The sequence below is a fragment of the Agelaius phoeniceus genome, chromosome 3 (assembly GCF_051311805.1).
Source record: "Agelaius phoeniceus isolate bAgePho1 chromosome 3, bAgePho1.hap1, whole genome shotgun sequence".
Classification (NCBI taxonomy): domain Eukaryota; kingdom Metazoa; phylum Chordata; class Aves; order Passeriformes; family Icteridae; genus Agelaius; species Agelaius phoeniceus.
In genome coordinates this window covers 69,051,187-69,073,757 of record NC_135267.1, presented here as the reverse complement: position 1 = coordinate 69,073,757, position 22,571 = coordinate 69,051,187, and the positions used below count along the sequence as shown (strand labels likewise).

Here is a 22,571-nt window from a genome sequence, read left to right as displayed (position 1 = left end):
CCTTTTAATTCCTTTTGCCGGTGTTGTAGCTCTTTTGTGTTAAATAGCTTGGGAGATGAGAAGAGAAAATAAATTATTTACAGCCCTGTAGGACACCCATGTGGGAAGTTGAGCACCTGGACTCCCCTCCCTACTGCTGTGCAGTCTGTTTAATGGGAAGCAGAACATCACTGGCACGTGTACCCTGGTGGAGAACACTGCAGGGTATGAATGTAAGAGCAGTCACCCTCAAGAAAAGCTGAGAAGGAAATGAATACGTGACTCCTATGCCAAGTTTGACCTCCCATTCCTAAAATAGCATGTAAAAGGGCAATAGTAACATCACTTTTGTCTAATTGTCTTGAATTCTCACCGTGAAAAACTCATCCAAGATTATTTCAGGAAAACTGACAATGTATTCTTAAGAGAAAAAACTGCTACTTGCCATAAATAGTTCATCTAGCCTTCTTTTTCTATCTACTGGATGTTTTACTGTGTCTTGCTGACAACTTTGTATATAGAAAACAGGTAGATTGATAAGCATATGTTCTTTCTCTCATACACATATCAGTAAGTGTTTGCTCATTGCACTTTGATTATCTTCACAGCACAGTAAAAGCTGCCTGAGTTTATCCCTGCCACAATAAACTCTTTTGCATTCTTATTTTTTTACATTAGTAGTTTGAAAATAGAGTCTAGAACCAAAAATCTTCTAAGTTCAACAAAAAAAGCTTTGTGAAACTTCTGACCATGCTTCAAGCAATTATGTATTTTTTATATTTCCACATTAATATCTCTAAGAAATACAATATTTTAGTTCAGAAATGCTTCTTCCAATTCTTGTCATACTGGCCCCCAAAAGACACCCACACACAGATGGCAATGGAAGGAAGTGAGGAGCAATGTAATTTCTGCTAGACACTTTTAACATTCATGGAGGATTTTCAGAGGGGAAAATCCTCATGTCCTAATTCAGGGGTAATGGGAATAAATACATACATAACGTAAGACTTGATTTGGGATTTTGACTCCAGGAAGAAAGTCAGTGGGGACACAGTGACTTCCAGTTTTGACATTTGCCCAGCAACAATGTCAATATACTTCCTCACAAAGTGTTCCTACACAATAATAGTTAATTTATACAGTTGGTTTGAAAATGGGTTTTTCCACTGTTGCTATTTCAAAACACTCTTTCTGTGACTCATGATTTTACTGTTCTCTTCACTTAAGACTCTCAAACTGATGTCCAAAAAAAACCCTCTTTGATCAGTGTCGATTTCCTGACTAATCCAATCTATTTAATTTTGACAAAAAAATATACCTTTTAGAGATTCAGTGATGCTTAGTACAACAGCACAATTCTCTGCAGAAGCTCCTGAACCACAAGTTTCCCAAGAATCTGATCATTACCCAGCCACTCTCACACATACAGAAACCACTCCAACAGGAAACTTCTTCCCAGTAAAAAAAAAAGTCTGCAATACAGGAGTTGCACAAAATAATTATCTTCAGAGATACAATCCAGTGTAGGGAAACAGGTTATCACAGAAAATCTGAAAACATGAATTTGACAACAGAATGCCAAGAAATTGCAGAATAAAAATACTATGTCTGGCAAAAGTAGTCATCTGGAAGTTTTCATTCTTAATTACCATTGTTCCTCAGCCTGTAGCACAGATGAGCCATTTTTCAAATAGTACTAATAAATAAAAAGTATGAAATACAAGAAAGTTTGCTGAAGCTGCATAGAAACTTTCAACCTTAATCAGAATATTCAGGTGTTACACTAGAAATGTCACTGACTGATCAAAACTTTCCTCAAGGCCTTTTTTTCTATTTGAAATATGAAATGTTTTCATATTTAATAGACCACAGAAAGTTCAAATGAATTTCTATTCTTGATTAATCTGTGCTGGATATTTTTGAGTTTTTCCTCCAGATCTATGATTATTTTAATACTCCTATGTCTCAGAGTTTACACTTCAAAAGATCTGCTGCAGGGCTACATTTTCAAAAGAGAAAGAAAATTAAGTTATTCAAATTTTAAGTACCTATATTTTTGAGCATTATTCTGGCTGAAAATCTAATCCCATCCAGTTTTTACCAAAATATGACTTTAGTATGCTTAGTTGCTTGGCATAACAAAAAAACTATATAGTATGGAATGAAGTGTGTTAGAAATAAAAATTACTTTGCTCCAACTCTATACTTCCACCAAACTCAGCATAATTTTCATTTGCAGTCTTTCATCACTATTCAGAGATTATGAATTAATTTATTCTAAATGTTGATAATTGTGCAGCTCAACTATCTGAAGCAGACATTACTGGGTCTGTTCTCAAAGATATAAAAATCTCATAGTTATTCTCATGGCAGTTCTTTACATATGCACCTCAAGAACCCTGTCACAATAAAGGTAAAATTTATTAGCTCTTGAAGAAAATTCTCAATTATTCATTGAAATATAAGTTCTGCTGACAATTTAAATTCTCTAAAAAGATATATCCACCAATAGAGATTTACCAAAAGTTGAGATAGACATGAACTACTATTTTAATATGCAATTAACAGCTCTTGAATTTAAAATAAACTTAATCATATCATCCATAATAAGTAATATATTTCTATCTCAATCTGAAAATTGAAGTATGGTATATGCTCAATGGTATACACTCATAAATTTGAGTATACAAGCCAGTCATTTTATATATTGTGTTCCCATCCATCACAGTGAACTTATCAAACCAAAAAGTAAAACTTGGAGAAAATAAATCCTTCTATATTTCAGTTTACCACATACATTCTCTTGCTGCTGTGTTTCCCAAGGGACATTCATATCAGCATTTGTAAGATATAAATTGCAGCCCTGTAGCTAGTATTGGCTTTTTCTCTATGACATTTTTATAGGAATTCAAAAGCCACCTTTCTGTTTTGACAAGTAATGTGGTACCACATTACTCAAATACATTTTTGAAGCAAAGTACTTTGCTTTTCCATCAGTATCAGGCAATGTTCATAGAGCCATCACTAATGTTTCCAATTTAGGAATGTCTTTTGGAGCCTGGACAAGGAAACAATCTCTGCAAAAACCTTCTGTTTTCTCCTATCCCTACCCTCACATTCATTACATCCAGAGCAACCATTTAATAACATTAATCCACAATCTCATGGGAAGCATTCGTAAGTTTATGTGGAAAAGCTGGAGAGAGTAATTTTCCACCATTATCAACTAGAAGAATGATAAAAAGACATTATTCTGAACAATCCTGGGCCACTCATCCAAGATGTGACCTACAGTAAAGATAACAGTTCCTCATACTGTGCTGTAGATCTTGGGGGCCAGAGAACAAAAAAGCATTTTGGAAAGATCAACCTGCAAGTATTAGTGTAATAAATAATAGTGCATGTCCTGGAGCCTGGAGTCTATTCTTCAGGTTATTTTAATGTACATTTCAACGTTTTATTTCTTCAGAAATAAAGAGCTGAGAATCGATGGTGTCTTACCGTGGACATAGGATGGGGCTTTTATAACTTAGACTTGTGAGTACAGAAGCTCTTTGTAAACATGAGACTGTAGTTCATTTTTTTTTTCATTATTTTTTTCCTTCTTCACAAAATGCAGAAAAAAATTAGGTTCATACTGTTGCCTAGGAGTATGCAGTGACGTGGATACCACTTTTAGCACCTGTTGCGTCTTTGCTGTTTACGTTGTCAGAGTAAGAATAAATAGCATCTAGATGTAAAATCACCCTTGGTGATAGCCATTCAGCTACCTATCCAAACCTGGCCCTCTTCCCAGCCCCTGTACAAACCATTTATTTGACTTTTGGTTTCCCCATGTAATTTTTGAGGACTTCTACATATTTTATGTAAAATTGTTGATGGCCACCATTTCTTCCTTAACCACTGACTATAGACTCAGAAACAGATGATATATATTCTCTTGGGAAAATAAAGGCAGGATCAGTGAAGAAACATAAAGCAAATAGAAATCCAGTACTAGGATTACTGTTCACTACTGGAAGGCAAAAGTAAACACAACTCTTGTGTTGAGGGCCTGGAGACAATAAATACTTGTCAATCAGCTAAGGAATTGGGACATCTACACGAAACATGGTCCCAAGGTTGGGGGGAGTAAGAAGATATTTGGGAAAAACATGTTCTTGCTCAATCGACTTACATCCTTAAAAGAGCTAAAATGAATTCATCAACAGATTACAAAAGAAAACTAGCCGCACTCCCCTGCAACAGGAAAAACACCTGACAAAACCCAAAAATTCAAAAATTTAAAGTATTTCTTCATAGATAAATATATCCTGCTCAATCTGGCACCAGCAATTAATATCATTCTCCTGCTACCTTCTTGTCAGATAAGAAATCAGAGGAGAGCAGCAAAAGGTGCTTGTACTTGGACTAGCAAAAAGCCTGATTATGGCAGCTTGACAGCCTGGGAACAGAACTGTTCTCCTCTCAAAATAAAGGGGAAAGGGAGTAGTAGTAATATTACTGGTGAGAGCTTTGCTTGATGAAAAACAGGATGGATATAAGTCACATAGAAGGGAAGTCTTAAGCAGCTTATCCCCTTCAAATTTCAGCTTCATTTTGAATGAAGCAGGTTTGTACTTAAAAACAAAAAAAGAATATACTCGGCTGTTTTAGTCCTCCTTTCTACTATTGCAATTCTATCTGACCTGGCATAAAACTGGGCTCCTGTCAATAACCAATATACAAATAAATGCCTGCCTTAGCACTGTTTGTTTTCAACAAATTATGTCCAGTGGATGGGAACAGGCTAGCCACATTAACAGCCAGTAAAACATGCTGCGCTCAAGCGAGAGATTACTCTATTTGTCCTGCAGCACACAAACACAGCAGCAATTCACACCAGTCAGAAAATATCAGAAGAATTTCTTCATCTCAAGTTCACTGCTCTCATCTTTTATTGACTTAACAAAGAGTATGTGTTTTGCCATTGCTATTTCTGGAACAGCATTCCACAGTTTTAAGTAATGGCTGATGGAATATATTTATATGCTTGTATTTTTATTATTTTTTTAAATAAAGTGATGGCTTACTAGTTTAAGTGAGTAGATTAAAGAGTATCTATAGATTCAACTTTAAAACTGGCTTCTTTTCTTACTTATAGTATTGAATTTTCCCTCACAGGCTATGCTTCTAGAAATGACTGTCACTCAGGGAAAGGAAGCCACAAGGTTTTACTACTGTTAATACACTTTACTTTTCAGCAATTTTTCCTTCTCACATATTCAAAATTATCATTTAGCTTGCATTATGAAAGATGTCCTTGCTAGTTAGTGTTTTCTTGTTTTTAGCAAGTAAACTAACAAAGGTAGACAAGTTCTTGTTCTTCAAACAAGAACGTGTGCACAGAGAATATGGAGGAAAATTACAGCCCTGAGCACAGGTTCTTAAGATGAAGCCCACACAAGAAACTCTTGTTACATACACAGCAAATACAAACATGTAATGCTTTAACGATGCCTAAATTTGATGTACTCTAAACTTTGTAAAGATGATGATTACCAAACCAAGCGTATCAGTGAAGGCAGATCATCTGGCAGAGGTAAGAGTTACTCTGCTGTTTCATGTTGCAGAGCTCATTCAGTAATTTTAATTTGGAAGCATTTTATACTAATTGTTATTCAAACATGTTGGAACAGCCAGTACCTCTGCTAAGGACCCTACAATCAGCATGTCTGATGTGACAATTTAACTGAATAATTAAGATCTTCTGCGTTTATCATGTTCAGTGGTTGCTCAATAAAGCCCCTGACTTGCTATTTTCTGAGTATCCCCAGTCAAAAGTGCATCTTCAAAAGGATGCTTTACAAATCACAACAGAACCAGAGACACCAGAGTTTCTTACCTTGCAGCAAACTTTGAGGCTCTCAAACTTCATTTTGATATGAAGTGGAACCCCAACATCAAACATCAAAGATTTGCACAAACTGAAAAAATTAAAAATATTTTCCTTTAATGCTATCAAAATGTGTGATTCAACAGGGACAAAACCTTTTTCTTAGCATAAAACAAACAGAATTTTTCATCTTCATCTTTCTGACTCATACGACAGCTTCTAACAGTAGTATAATAATAAAACAATAAAAACCCCTCAGTATTTCAGTACTTTCTGATAATGGCAACGTCAAAAACATTCTCCTGAAAAAGTGGGGCTCTGAAAACATTCACAGCAGATAACTGGTTTGCCAGATATAGCATCATAAATGCTCCTAATGGATAATTCTTCTAAATTAAGCAGATGTAGAAAGCTTGAACGGAACTAAGATGGATGTGCTTCATTATCCTCTGATTCTATGATCTCTTTGAAAAGACCAGGGGACAGAGCCATAGGATCTGCTACATGGAGCACTCAAGGACATTCCATTGAGAGTTTTAGACACAAGAGATAAAATAAGAAGAAAATAATGGACAATTTTTTCTGCCTTTTTCTCTTAAGGTGTTAGCTTGTCAATCATTATCAGAATATATAAAAAATTTTATTCCACTGTGTATCTTTAATAACTTGCCACTTCCATTTTGACATAAACTAAATTCAAAGATATTCTTATTGTGCAATAAAAACACTATAATGATAGCAGTGATAGCTCCCCTTATCTCATACCATGCCTCTCTCTTCTTGATGAGTCATCTTTCCTCTTACCATATAGCAAAAAAACCAGATGAGTCTTGAAAAGCTAACACTTGTTGCAATTTTATATAGCAAATACCATTTGGAAAGTGTATTTGTAAAAATCACAGCTCCTGTAACTACTATACCAATTTCCAGACAGTGAGTTATATACAGTGGGGATGAAAACATTTGGGAAGTATCTGGAATTTAGCTTCTAAAAGATGTTTTCTTCAAAAATAAGAGCAAACTTACTATTTTGGCAGTTTTGAATCATGTCTTCTTAAGTTTAATTTAAAATCTATTTTTAATTCTGGTGCTATGCTTAAAAGTAATTTCTCTTTATTGAATGATAAATCAAAGGGAATATTATAAAACCATTCTCTGTCTTAGTTTCAAAGGGAAAATCCAAAGTAACTCCATTATGGTCACTAAAAACATTTTAAAAGTTTCAAATCAACATAGTTTCAAGAAGTAACTGAAAAACATATTGAAATATGGCTCAAATTCTTCTCAGCTATGACATATGTTGAGACTTATAGAAAACAAATGGCTATTTAAAGTTGCTTAAGAAACTCTAAGTCTACTTTTTTACTCCTTCTAAAATCAGTATGCATGCACAATTGTGGTGAAAGCATAACCATCTAGAGCTATTTACTGTGGAAGGGGCTAACAGCAGGCCTGTTAGCTAAAGGAGCAAGAAGAGGCTGAGAAGTAAGAAGAAGCTGATAAGGAGCTCTCTCCAAAGCTGTAACCAAGAAGACCGAGAGAAGAAAGATAAAAGAACTTTGCAGCTGGACGAAGCATTTTTAGAAAGTTAGTTGAAGTCACTATGACTTCTCACCAATAGTATTATGTTGACTTATTGTAGCCAATAGTAAAGATAGAAGAAGCATAAACAATTAGAAAGTGTATAAAAGTCAGCCATGTTTAGTAATAAAGTGTTGCCAACTGAGACTGCTTGTAGTCTCTGCTTTATGTCATGACCGCCTCGACAGCGACAATTTACTTCAAACATATAACTTCTCTATGTAATACTGTACATTTTTATACTCATCTGCACTTTCGCTACCTGACACATGAAAGGGATGTGCAAAAAAGGCTCCAACTCCTTACATTGTTTAAGAAGCTGTCTTGATTGTCTCTCAAGGACCTCCCTGAGCTATGCAAACTAAACCAACCATGGTCTAAATTGGGCATGATCACACTCTATAAAGAAGAAACATTCAGATTATTTTGACATAAAACACATTTGTTTTACCAGAGGCATTAGCAGTGTAGTGATATTCCCTCCTTCAAAAACATTTTGTTTGATGTATGACTGATGCCTTCACAAGATGAATGCTGGTAATTAAAGTCACGTATGTAAAAACCAGGAGAAGCTCTGCTCCCTCCTCTCTGTATGCAGGGAAGCTGAGGGAGGACAGGTCCCTGGGGTGTCAGAAAAGGGAGTGTCTTAGAGGCCAGTTAGGCAACTATGTTGAAAACAAAGCAAAAGGAAAGTCAAGTGGGTGTGTACAAACAAGTGGGATGAGGTTTATTGAGGGACATATTATTTGAAGGACCTGCTGTTGTCTTGGGTTTGACTGATGTGGTCACCTGCAGCAAAGCTGGTTACCTATATTTGGCACAAGGTAAAGGATTTAACAGAAGAATGATCACTGCTTAAAAAAGCTTTTCAGCAAGGGAAACAACAATGCTGTTTGTCCCAGCAGATGCACTAAAAATATATAATACTAAAACAAGTGATGTTTCCTAAAGATGTAAAACTTTCAAAGTGCCCTGCAAACAATTACAGAGAAATTTTTTAACTGATTTACAATTTGTACAATAGTATATGGAAGAACTCCAGCAACTTTAAGTCCCTTAGTTGTACTATGATGAAGTGAGTACACAGTTCACTTTATAGCTGTGGTAATGGTCAGAGAGGCCAAATGAAAAGACTACTGCCACAAAGAGAGAATAATTAAGTCAATATTGAAAATCCAAGGGCCTTAATTTTAAGCCTCAATTAAGAGCCATAGGTTATGCTAGTACGCCTTTTCAACATCAGGATTTTTGGGGGTTTTTTTTGAGGGGAGGAGGTGCAGGGGCTGCTGCATTTACAAGAGGAATAATATACTCAAAATGTTTTTAAAAACCTAATTAAAGAATGAAAGGCAAATTTTCATGTTGCTTCAAATGGGAAGATTCAGCCTTAATAACATTGATTGTTAGCCTGCTGCACTATCTATTGCAATACTTCTTTAATAATGAATGACCCTTGGTCTATTTATTTAGAAAAGCCATGCAAGATACAGGAAACATACAGATAAAGGTCAGTGTTTAACATGATGAATTCAGGCAGGACTTCAAAGTATATCAGGCTTGTTCTTGATTTTATTTTGTATGAAAATTCTTCATATCATTTGCATTGATGGCTGGGCATAAGTTAAATGGGTTTTCGTGCTTTTTTTTATTAACGTTAGCATTCATTTTGCCAGGTTTTTCTTTTTTTGCAGTTATTTAAGCAGGTGAGAGGGAATATAAACTGAACACTTGAGCAATGAAAAGAGTTCAACTTCAGGCTTCCTATCTGGTTTTGTTGTGCTATAACCATATATTACCCTGAGTATCTGCCAGATAAAAAGGCCATGAAAAAATATAGCACATATATAATACCAATCACTCTTTTCCAGCACTTTGATTCCTATCATGTCCTTTACATTTTTTGAAATGCTAATTATACTGAGACTGCTGTATTATATAGAAGTTGCTTTGGGAAAACAGGATTATTTTGCAGTTACAAATAGTCATGAAAGGAAAATTTGTGTGTTTCAGTGCTAGGATTGATACCGTTAATAAACACCCTCGACTGGAAACTGTAAAGAACCTTCCAGATAAGAAGTAAAGACCTTTGGAAACCCAAGGCAACATCTCACTCCTAGTGGGTGTACCCACACTTTGTTAGATTTCAGACAATTAACTGGGCTGTTTCATAGCTGCTTAGACACTTACATCATGTACTGGTGCTGTGGTACGTGTTCAGTTCAGTGATTTAGTTGGATTCTGAGTAAAGAAAGATCAAATCAAAAGTGCATGGATTTTACTCAAGTTTGTCTTCCCATAAAAGATATTTAGGTATTGGTTTTGTGTATAAAATTTTTTAAATGAATCTATTTATTTCATTAGCACTAAAGTTGCAGGCTTCACTTACTGACAGAAAAATCTCACGTTGGAAATAGTAATACTCAGCAAAAAAAAAGCATTTTGGATTTGAGGCAGAATTTTTTACACTCTTTCTTTTCTTCTTCTTTCTTACCAAGTCAATACTAATCACAGATGAAAAACACATTTTATTTTTTTAGTTATGTTAGCAAGAGGAACTTTTTCCTTTCCAAAATAATGGTAAAAAAGATAGTTCCAAAAGATTTCCAATAGTGATACAAATCTTCATTAGAAATGAGACCTAGGGCCATAATCTCCTTCTTATTTGACAGATCTGTTGATTTGAGAAGAGTTTCAGCTGACTGAGGACACCTACTGCAAATGTTACAACTAATATAGTCCATTTTTCTTTTTGCCATGTATTGTGCCTTATATGCTTTCTGAAGCTAATGCAAAATTTAGGAACTCTTGCTTTTAATCTGTGTAGTGTCCCTTTTTCTTTCTGTTTGCTATTTTTCTGTAAATAAAATTTCCTGTTTGGATAACCCATTATAAAATTATACAGCATTTAAACTGAATAACTGCCTTGCAAAAGCACAAATGACATGTAAATTTTTAAAGCAAATACTTATCTGCATCTGAAAGTAGTCTTGGACAGAAGGTACCAAATTATTCTTCATGAAATTATAATTTATCTTTTTCTCTTATTTCTGGACTTCTTAATCTCTCACTGCATCTATCTGCACATCAGGATTCCATTTTTGAGTAGGAGATAGTACAGGCAGTTTCTATTTTGGCTTGACTAGTAACAAACTGAGCACAGAGATTCAGCAAGTATTGATGTCTGAGTTTGATGGATTGGCCTGAATAGCTGAGCTGTAGAGATGTGCCAGAAGAGTATTTCAAATACACTGAACTAGAGATTTATATCTCATTTTTTATAACAAAGGATCCAAAACTATTTTACACAAACCCCTTAAACTAGGGGCTTCTTCTCAGACAAACAATTATGACTTGATCTAAAATCAAGTCATAATTGTTCTATACATCTATCAAAGATGTAATATATAGAACTAAATTGACATCTCACTCTCTAACCTCAATATTTATTTTGCTTTCTGTACTGTTCTAAAAGAAATAAAATTGGAAGGAAACTTAATTTTTTACATTTTCAGCTATCAATCAGTGATTTTTCAATTGAAACCAGTTATAATACTACATTTTAAAACACCAGTACAGGTGTACTGGAGATATATAATTCTTGCAACTAGTAAGATTACCGCAGAGAATAAAGACAATGTCTACACAGACACCTTGTCCTGCATAACCATAATTCAAATAGCCTTTTATAGAACATAAATGTCCTTCAAAACTCACATCATTCAAAAGTTAAGACATACTATCCATATAAAATTCTGTTTCTTCCACAAGAAGTAATGACTCATTCCACATTTAATAATTTATGTACACTGAGGAAGTCTTTTCCTATTTTCTGACACATACATGAATAATCACTGCTTCCAAATAATGCAAACAGATACAGTTTCCAAAAAAATAAAATGCTTTTGATCAAAAAGTATAAATCTTAAAGCACTTTGGAAACGTTAAACTGGTAATTTCTGGTAATGCCATTCCTTCCCTAGTTAAAAAAACTTAATGGTGCCTTCCCTCTTTCCAACGCACTTCCTGTTCAGAAGTCTGTTTCTATTCTTCCCTGTAACTGAGAGCTCACAGGTCCCTTTCCCCTTTCTAAAATCAGGTGGTCCTCCATTTCTCTATTGGGACTTTCCAATTAGTACACTAGTTTGAATTTGTTACTCTACCAATTTATTTGGTTCTACTAAAATGCATTTTAAAAGAGTATCTCATGTTCAATTTATTCTCAGTTTTAGCATTTCACTGACAACAGCTTCCCTCTAGCCTCCTAAAATAGCCTGGCTTTCATAGCCTATTAACTGCCCCATAAGGTCTTCCTCTGCCTAATACACAATTCCATTTTAATATAGTTATGTTCATATAAACTTGTTCAAATGCTCTTTTACATTTTGGATCCCATCATTAATGATTAGAAATAAAAAGTTTAAGAATAATCAAAAGTGTAATTATACCAGACTAAATCCAAAACTAACTAGGTGACTGTTTGGATTAAACATGGTATATCATCCCTTAGAATAATAGCAGGAGAGTTCTACTAATTGTGACTAAATTAAAGAGGTTATTTAACTCATTGCAGAGGTAATTTCTAAGCAGTGCCCTGGATCTCAGTGACATCACATGAAATTAAACAATACATTAGACCACCCAATCCATGTATGCTTTCCCTTTCTGCCGGTGTGACAAAGCTCAGGACAACCAGTGCTGAATTGTACCTGCTCAGTACACTGGAGCTGTGTTCCCTGTCCCTCGCACTGTAGCCAAAAGGAGCTATTACCAACAAATGGAGAGAGATGGATGTCCACTTGTTTGCGACTGATTGTTTGTTTTTCTTCTCAAATGTGAAGAAATGTATTTTTAAGACAGAGGGAAAAAAAAGTGAGACAAGCTGTACTCTTCTATTTACTTTCAGCAACTGTCCTAGAACAGTAAATTGCTACTATGACCAGTTTTCTAGGAAATAGACTCAATTACTGGCCTTTAAATGGTCTAGAGTTTGGGGACATCATGCCTGCTGGAAGCTTCCTTGTACACATGCCACAAAATTAAGATTAGCCTCATAAATCCTATTTGAGCAACATGATATTCTTTAACACAACCATATTTTCTACCTACTTCCAGTCCAGAGCAACCAACCCACCACTCACACAGAACATATGGGGTCCCTCTCAAATGCTGATCATGGTAACCATGTCTTCGTGGCTTGTCATTTTAGTACTGATGATAAATTTTTTAGATGATATATCAACAGTCTGAAAAGATATAAGTAACAGGCAAGGCCTAAATATTTCTGTAAACTATATTTGACCTCAGGTACAAAAGCCAAGGAGATGAGTCACTCCACCTCCACCTTTCATTAAGACAGATTCTGATTTGTTCTATTGAACAGATGCTTTTGTAAGTATGAAAGGAATTGATAAATTTTTTTAAAAAAACACCCACTTTAGAACTCAGGTACTAGGAACACAAAAATACTACTGCTCAGAAAACAAGTGAATAGAGAACAAAGAAAGTCTATTTTTCTCTAGAGAGTATGGAAGAAATGATAATTCAACTTGATTACTGATTAAAGCAACTAGAAAAATGAGAAGAGGGTAAAAATGTGGGAAGAAAAGCAGAAGGTAGAATTCATGTGATTAAACCATTAACAGGCAGGTTTGGCTCAATGCCTTTTCTCTATTCACAGCATATTGCCTGGTCTAGAGATACAGCTCAGAAAACAACTGAGCATTTTACTGTATACTTATTAAGATCTGCAAGCTTCTTTCCATAATAAGTCCAAAACCTACAAGAAGGTGGTCTTGATGAAAAGGCAAAGCATCTGACATATAGACCTAGAGACTGAGTTCTATATGTTATTAAACTAGTTCCACATTATGGCTGTCTCACTTTTTGTTATAAAATCTCAAAAGCCAAGAATTCTGGTATCAGACAAGCATATGGGTGCTGGTATCCATGAGAGCCTTGCATGCACATATTATGGTAATTGCCTCTGAAGAAAAAAGAATGCAAAAAAGTCCCACGTGTCTGCTCATACACTCAAGCACTACCAGGCCTTTTAATAAAAAAATATTATCTCACAATATGTGTGCTTGGGGAGGGGAGTTTAATACTAGTTTCCTTGCTTTTTTTTTTTTTTAATATTCTCAGTGCTTTCCAATTAGTTTGGCTTCACTAGCCAAGTCTCAGCAATGACTGTGTCCTCCTCCCATAACCAAGTCATTCTTTTGCACTATCTACCTGGATTCCAGAGGATTCCTGGGTTTCTGCTCTGTTCCTCAGACACAAAACTCACCAGCCTGCTCCTTCTGACTTCCTGACAATCACTGCAACAGCTCTGCCTGTTTCTCACTGTGGTCTAACCTTTGCTATGGAGAGCTGCACAAGGAAGCACACCTACGCCAGTGATCTGCCCCAGAAGAGGAAACAAGCAAACCAAGAGCATCCCCACTGAGCTCTTCCATCCTTTACGACAGAAAGACACAGATGCTGTGTGGCAAGGCACACAGCAGGATCGCTGGGCTTTGTGCCTCCAAAGCTGCCAACATCCTCTGGCCTCAGGAACTGCTCAAACTGTGGGGTTGGGATCAGAGAAAACACGGTAACTACAGCCAGCCTACGTGCTGGTTTTGTAACATCAAGGCTTACTCTCCAACTGCATAGACTAGAAAGTAGGTTTTTAAACAATTTACTCAATTATTGACCTTTATTATGAAGCTCAGGAGTAAAATAGGCTTTGTCAAATGTGTGAAGCATTGTAAGCAACGCTCATTGCACAGTTGAACACCCTTATTTCCTGTTAACAAATTGTTATTGATACTGTAATTCCATTTGAAATTATTTTGATAATTTCTAGAAAATTTATTACTATCAACGGACCCTTTATTTGCATAGTGATAGATTGTCAGTCACAGTATGTATGCTTCATGAAGTTACCTTTACTTCCCACAAGGGTGACTTTCTAATTTAATGTATATTACTTTTTTCAGGAATGCAGCTGACAGAAAATAGCAGCAGAACTGCTTCAGTACCATGCAAAACTAGCCTATAGATAACTTCAGCAACAACAGAAATATAAACAATTACAATTACTACAATCTATTCCTCGCTTCCTTTCGCAATCACAAGTCTGCTGTCTTCTGATGCAAGTGCAATGACGATGTCTCTTTCCTCATAGCTGGAACCAACAGAATTAGGAGCTAAATCACAAGTAATCTTGTAAACCCTGCTAACTTGATTTCTTGCTTAAGGGCCACATTCTCTGGGGAATGATTTTACTTAGTTTGATTTTTTTAACTGCTGGCCAACTATACGCATGAGTCTGTAAAAATGGAAGATTGAAATCTGCTAATACAGAACCACTTTCTTTTTGCATAAATTTCATTTAAATATTTCAAATTACTTTGAAACAATAGATTTAAAGACAATAAGATAGAAAATTATGTATTTAAAAAGTAAAACTAAATTAGAAAGAAATTATGCTTGAAAAGTCACAAAAGGAGTCAATGTTAGACATCACTTACGAGGAAAAGAGGACTATGATTCCAGACACATATTTATCATCCTAAAGAGAAAAGGAAATTTGCTTACACTCTATTATACCTAGCAGGATGCCTGTAAATAATATGTTATTTCTGCCTGTACCAGCAATACTTATCACATGTCTACATTGCCTGCTAAATTATAGTTAATAGTCAGCACGCAACCAAAAACATGCCACTAGACAATAGGGTACAATGCCACATAAATTTCAAAATTAGATATTTTTCAGCGTGTACTCCAAAATATAATTGCATCAATAATTATTTCCTCTGTTTATAAAACAATTACAGTACCTGTTTAACTACAGCATTGCATGCACAAATTTCCTGTAACTATTTTATTCCATTCTAACTGACAATATATTCAGGACTCAAACCTGCTAATCCAAATTCCCAGCTTTAGAATTACACTGCACTCTACAAACTGACATTTACAAATCCCATGTAACATTGCAAAGTTTTGTTTTTCAGCAAGACTATGGATACTTTTTCGACTCAAAGGTTCTGACCGTAGAGGAACCAGATTGATTTTCGTTTTCTTTTGTCCAAATGGATGTTCCTTTTTGAAATAGTATCCAGAGACTACTTAACAAGAGTACAATGAAACAGATTTCATATTGCAGCAACATTACTAATGCTGAAAAAGGACTTCATTTGTCTTCAGCTACACACTTCCTCTCCCTATTCTTAATATGAGCTGCAAATTTCCCTCCTGTCTCAGAAATTAGTGATGGCAGACACAGTACCAACCCTTTCTCCTGAGAAAACACTTCTCTTCTGCCTCGTTCAAATTGCTCTGTGTAAAAATTCTGATGTGATTTAAACATCTTTGCAGTCATAGAAGTACCTCTTAAACTGGTGGAGTTAAATAGTTTACTTTGCTCTGCTTCCTAATTAAAACAATTACTTAAAATACACATCCCGAACAAATTCTCACTGATAATTATTCCACTTGTTCTAACCATTGCTATCCAGCATCAGTAATATTCATTTTTAAGAGATTTCCAAGAGATAGCAAGGAAAGAAAACCTTTTTCATAGAACTCCTGAATATCTTTCTGTACATTCACTTCTTGTCAGACATAATCTAGTCTTTTCTTCCTACAGGGCTTTGTGCACATAACAGATTTTGGCTAAGCTATCACTACTATAGATGCAGCTTATATCAGCTTAAGAGGGTTTCTGTTAAGCTGATATATTATGCACTGCCTCCATGGGCAAATACAAATGGCATAAATAAGCGTTATACTTATGTTTGGAAGGGGCTATTTTCTCTGCTTTCTCAAAGTACTATTCAATGTTGCCAATGGAAAACCAGCAAAACACAATTATTAACCAGTGTTAACAACAGAAAAAATGGCACACTACTGAAATTGAAGCTGTGAAAGATCGTGGAATTTCTCATGATTTCAGGTTCATGTGAGGCTGATTCAGGGCTTCCTTTTCACCCCACATTTTCCATCAATGTCACACATCCAGGGTCCAGGGACTGAGTGTCAAAGGTGCCAAACTAGGTACATTTTTGGCTTTGCTGAATGCAGTAGGTTTTTCCTTCCTCCTCTTAAATATTCTCACACTTCAAAGCTGCAATCCTATTCCACTTGAAACAGTGGCAAAATCTTACACACAAGGAGATTAGTAAGAAGACGTAGCAAAGGCAGGGAAGTATTTTCATTATGAAACAGCATAGTAGGAAAAGGTAGCAAAAAATTTCTATGGCTGATCGACAAGGCCCAGAGCTAATTCTCTGGAAATAGGAGTCTGGGAGGAAGCATGCATTTGGGAAACAAGACCATTTAATTCCAGCTGCTCGTTTTATGTGGACAAACCTCAAAGATGAATGTTCCTAGCAATTTTCCATCTCATAACAAGTGAATAGCTATTAAGGTTTTTTCCCATCATTGCAGGACTTCTATACCTATCTCTTTTGCAAATGTCTATGAAAATAATCTTTTCATATTTTAAGGGAACAGAAATTTATGATGACTGTTTTGCACACAGATTACTTTAAAATACTTTTTAAGGGTTTTCAGTATATTTCAGTTTCCTAGGACAATTTTGCAAAATTTCCTCTTACTCCTTTACTTTATTTCCTTCTTTTTACTAAAGTTCCCAATGGCAAATGCCACTGAATCAAAAAGTAAGCATATGAATAAATTTTTTTTTAATATTGTTTGGTTAGGAAGAAGCAATGACCTTTAAATTAGAATTTGTTGTTCTGTTTAAAATAACTTCACATTTTGAAAAGCTTTTCATTCCAATAGTAATTTAATAAAGGTCTGATGTTAACACATTCCTTAAAATGAAAATGGAGAGCACAATCATCTTGGAACAGGCTGCCCAGAGAAGTTGTGGCTGCCCCACCCCTGGAAATGTTCAAAGTCAGGCTTGATGGGGTCCAGGGCAACAGGATCTAGTGGGTCATATCCCTGCCCATAGCAGGGAGACTGGAACTAGATAATGCTTAAGACCCCTTCCAACTCAACCAATTCTATTACTTGTACAGAGTTATTCTCATTTAATTCTATTATTAAAGATAGTGGAAAGAGTTTTTAATTTCTTTCTGAGGAGCATTCATCTTATTTGATCCCAGCCCACCACAGGTTGTTCATTCTGCATTTCCCAATGGCAAAGCTGTCACAATTCTGATTTTCCATAAGATACAAAAGTTCTGTCAAGTTTTAAGCAGCTTAAGATCACCCTCAGTAACCATCCCAGTCACAAGGCCAAGACAGGCAAGAAACAGAAACAGAAGGTGAATGGATGCAGGCAGCACTCAAATACCCACTTTGGTTTTCTGTAAAGCATAAAAACCATCACTCATTAATCACTTAATTATGTCAATACTTGGAAATGACTGTGTGTCCTATCTTATGGCTCCACATAGACAATCTCTTCTACTCATGACTAAAAATCATGAGCAAAAAACTCCACTCCGGAAAGATTATGAACATTTGAATGCAAATCAGTCACTCTGAAAAAATTACAAATGCAAGAGACTGGTGGTAGAACTTCAAACAAACAAACTATTCATTTGGGAATAGAGGCTTATTAACTTTTTGTTCTCAAAATTCTGCTTTGAAAAATGAAACTGTAAACATGGCAAGTCCCTGTCCATCTGAGAGGGCACAGGAGAGGAAATGATCCAGCTTTTGTCCTTGCTGAACTGACAGCAAGCTTTTCATCAAAGCATTTCACTAAGAGCGGAACCTCATCAAGGCAGTGACCTTGCAGTTTAAACACTGAAGGGTTGGTTTGCAAGTAACAAGAGGCTCATTTGGAACAAAGAAATCAGCAATGATTCTACCATTAAATCACACTTTAGGACAATGCAAGAAAAGAGAGATGAAGAAATAGATAGAACTACAAGGTAAGAACCTGTCATCAACCCAGCATGGGAGACACAGAAGTTAAAAACAAAGTCGATAAAATTCAAGACCTGGGATCTGGGAATCCTAGATTGTCCAAAATGGCTCATTTACTCTCAAAAATCTCTCAAAACCAGAAATTCCAAAATCCTTTTATTTACCTATAACGCAATATTACTTTGCTCCAAAGGCACCAGATGATCGAAGTGTTATGCCTTGTGGCTTTTGCTTCTTGTCAAACCAAGTAGGGCTTTCTATTTCATTTTGTGCTTCAGGTTGGTAATCTCCAGTACTGAAGTGGATAAACCAATCAAGTAATTTCACATGCAGCACTGAGAAGTCATCAGATGTTAACAACTCATTACTCAACTGGAAAAGATCAAAACTAATGACAGATTAAACTCTCCTATTATTATTCCCCTGAGTCATCCAATTCTCACTGTACTGTTCCTCATTTTTTGCTGCCTGCCTATGTATAACAAGCAATAGTGTTGCAGGTAGCCCCTGTGACTCATTCCTTGGGCTCACCCACCTGTGATTTGTGAGAATGATGAGCGATTATAACACTGCTTTCCTCTGGAATCTTTCACAACATCTGTCCAGGCTACTGATACCGCCATTCTGCTTTAAGTTGGATTTTTTTATGTTCAGAAAAATAAATTCTTTAATTTTTTACCAAGCATACTGCTACTGATAATTAATCATTATATTAATACATTTGCTAATCAAAATGCAATATCTCATTATTTTCATGATTTCCCAGGTAAAAGGGATATAAGCATTTTCTGAAATCAAGAAAAATGTTTAACAAAAATAGATGCAATAATTGCAATAATCTTTCTAAAAAGCAGGAAAACACAATATTTATATGGAAAAGATACTATATCAGCTTCACCTACAGGAATGAGAAAAAAACTTAAGACTTCACATGGATCATATTTTTCAGTGAAAGGTAAATTAATGTTTTCATTTTCTCTTTATCACAGGAGATGCCAAAAACACACCTTTCTACTGATCTCTTTCTCCTATTTTTGTCGGTTCAAGCTGTGACTACATTCCAAGATCAATGAGCCCTGCATCAGAAACACCCAGTAATAACAAGTATGAGCATGTTTTTCTTGACAAGTTTTTATTCTCCCTCTGTGTGTATTCTTTAACTCAACTTACATTTCTCAATAATTCTCCCTGCTCCTTAATAAAAATTCTCATGTTCCACACTCGAGGTTACACACCACTCAACTGGCACATTCTCCACAGGTTTTATCAGAAAGCTCACCCAAGTATTGCACACTTTAAAGTCCTATGAAGAATCACACTGATATTCCTTAATGACCACAAGACATCACTACATCTTCTTAATGAAACAGTCATGTTCTGATTAGCTTATGAAGCTTTCAGCACAAGGACTGGGTAAACCACCCACGCCACCTTACAAAGACTTCCAAAACAAACACTCAACAACTGATTTGTCAGTAAACTCTGAATGATTCCTTCTGCTTCAAAGTGAACAGCAAATCTTTGGCATTTTCTTGTATCCCTCCTTAGCAAAAATAAAAATTATATTTTAGAGTTCCTAATCACTATGATTCATATGTCAGGCTCCCTAAATTCATCATTTCAAGCAAGTTTTTTTTAATCCATTTCCAGGTCTAAAGGTGAACCATAGACCAGGAAAATCACCTCCTTTTTATTGTTAATACTCTAACCCATGTTAATAAAGAATGCACGTGACAACCGTCATGCAATCATTTTTGATGACCAGCAAGATGTCTATATACATTCTCTTATTCACTCCTCCAAAACATTTCAAAAGCATGAAGACAAAAACAGTATGTTCTTCCTTTGTTCATCAAAATCACATAGAAGGTGCAAAATCTCCTGCCTACTTTTTCTCTTTGAGATTTGAAAGTTTCAAATTTTTATTTGCTCTCTATGGATGTATAGAATAAATGCAATATAAAGCAAAATGATTCCTCATCTTTTCAAAATTTCACAAAGTGGAATAATCTTTAATTTAGGATTATATTTTTCTGAAGAACAAAAATCTGTATAGTGTATAGGGAAATATCTGTATTTCAAATGTTTCTCTCTGTTGATATTTTACTTGTGAAAATATTTCAGGAATGACTCAGTAAATGAGATAGTATGGTTACATCATCCTATTTATTACAATCACAACATTCCGTGAAATTCAAATACCACTCCTCAGGCTGATTTTGCTAATGCAGTCATCTTTAGAGATGGTCAGTAATTCAGCAATAAAAAGTGACTGCTCTTTCAACTAGTTTATCACTTGCTGTTTTTAGAAGCAATACTATGAAATAGAAGTACATTAAATATATACATATAACAAAACAATGACAACTGTATCACATAAGACCCTATTCCTATGACAATTTATGGACATCCTTAGCTTTTAGAAGTTGTTTAAAGGACAACTTGTAGACTTGTAGAGTCTTTCCTAAGTGCTTGAAAGAATATCATTTCACCGTGGTAAAGTTATTGGTTTTGCTTCTCCCCATTAAAAAAAACAAAATACTGAACAGTAGAAAGCTCCAGTATTTATGGGGCATAATCCAGGACAGATGGTGTGTACAAGATATCTTTTATGCACAGACACACAGGCACACACAACACGCACACACATATATGTAAAATATATCAGCATATAAGTATATACATTTTAACTGAAGAGTATCTACTTTAATGCTTTTGAGGGTATTACCAGTACTATAAGTTTTTGTTAAATATATTTGCATTATTGTCATCATGACCCTTAGACAATACTTCCATGTTTCCCAGCAATCAACAGCTTTGAGTTAAGCTGGTATTTGTTTGCTACATATACAAACTCCTAGCACATTAAATGAAATTAGTGACTTAGGACATAGAGTTGAAGCTTTCAGATTCCATTCAGGATAGAGAACTGACAGAAAAGTAGATTAGTTGAACTGAAATGACAGTTATGCTGTTCTGGTGGGAGTTTCAGTCATGTGTAGCAAAAATTACTGGCAGTCCCTGGTATTTGAGAGAGAAAATCAGGAAAGAGAAAAAAAATGAACTGTCCTATGATTTTTATTTCCCTCTGAAGCTAATAAAGTTAATGCATCAATAGAAAAGTTGGTACATCAGTAACTGCTATGTATAACTGTATATATATTCTAACTCAACCTTTAAAAGTATGATGCCTATTCCAGTTAAAAAAAAAAAAATAGACATTTTGGTCAGTCTACTTTAAAATCTATTATACACAAGTTAAGGCAGAGATTAACAATTAATAAGAATTCTTCAATAAGTTGCCATGCTGTACTAACTCATGGCAAATAAAGGTCCATTCTCCAGAGGTTATTTTTTGTGCAAGTTTCTAAAATCTAAAATTTATTTTGTAAAATCAGGAAGCAATTTCGTTCACTCTTAGGACTCTATCCTTCTTTATGAAAGGATTATTCACTAGAAAAAAAATTCCACAGGTTGAAAATTAAAATATAGAATTGTTCTTGGTGTTCTGGACTGTAGAGACCTGTATAATACTTTCTGTGTAAGGACACCCTCCTACAGATTATGGAAAAATTAGATTAAACAATGGCATCTATTTCAAAGGAACTCAATACTCACTGGAGTGTATACCCACATATATAAATGCATAAATTGTCATAAAATCATATAAATGGCAGAATAATTATATGCTAATTAATTAACAAATTGACAGATTTTTGTGCCTCTGACTGTACTGACCTGAACCAGCCATTGAGTTTACAGCTGTCATGCAAATCTCCACAAAGATCTCAGCACTTAGTTTCACAAGAACAGGCACTGAGCTGCAGAAGCAGATCGTGAACATTGTAATAAATGTCACAGTTCCTGATCAGCACCAGTTGCAGAGCGTGGTGATGATTTTTTTTTGTTCTGCCGCTATGAAACTTCTTATCTTCATGTACTGGCCAATACACTAAACTTACACTTGCTATGGAAGCTGGCTAAAAACCAGACATGACCTGCCATAAAAATTTTGCCAGTTTGAGATAACTAAGTTTTTGTAGCAAATTAAGTATTCCCTTCATCTAATTTTCAGGACAAAAACATCTCGGTGTAAATCCACTCCAATCTGAGAGAAACATCAAAGACTTGTATAATTAAACTATTCAAAGGATAAATAATGTCTCCTCCAGATCAGATGACTGAATTCTTGACAGTACTTATTTAAAAGTGTTTTCCACTGGAGCATCCCCTTACA

The 22,571-nt window shown here is 35.3% G+C and overlaps 1 protein-coding gene across 11 annotated transcripts in view; it reads right to left on the bottom strand.

Moving 5' to 3' along the window:
* The window catches only part of RGS7 (regulator of G protein signaling 7), a 251,790-nt gene that overhangs the window by 126,829 nt on the left and 102,390 nt on the right, over positions 1 to 22,571 (bottom strand). The window lies entirely within an intron of this gene.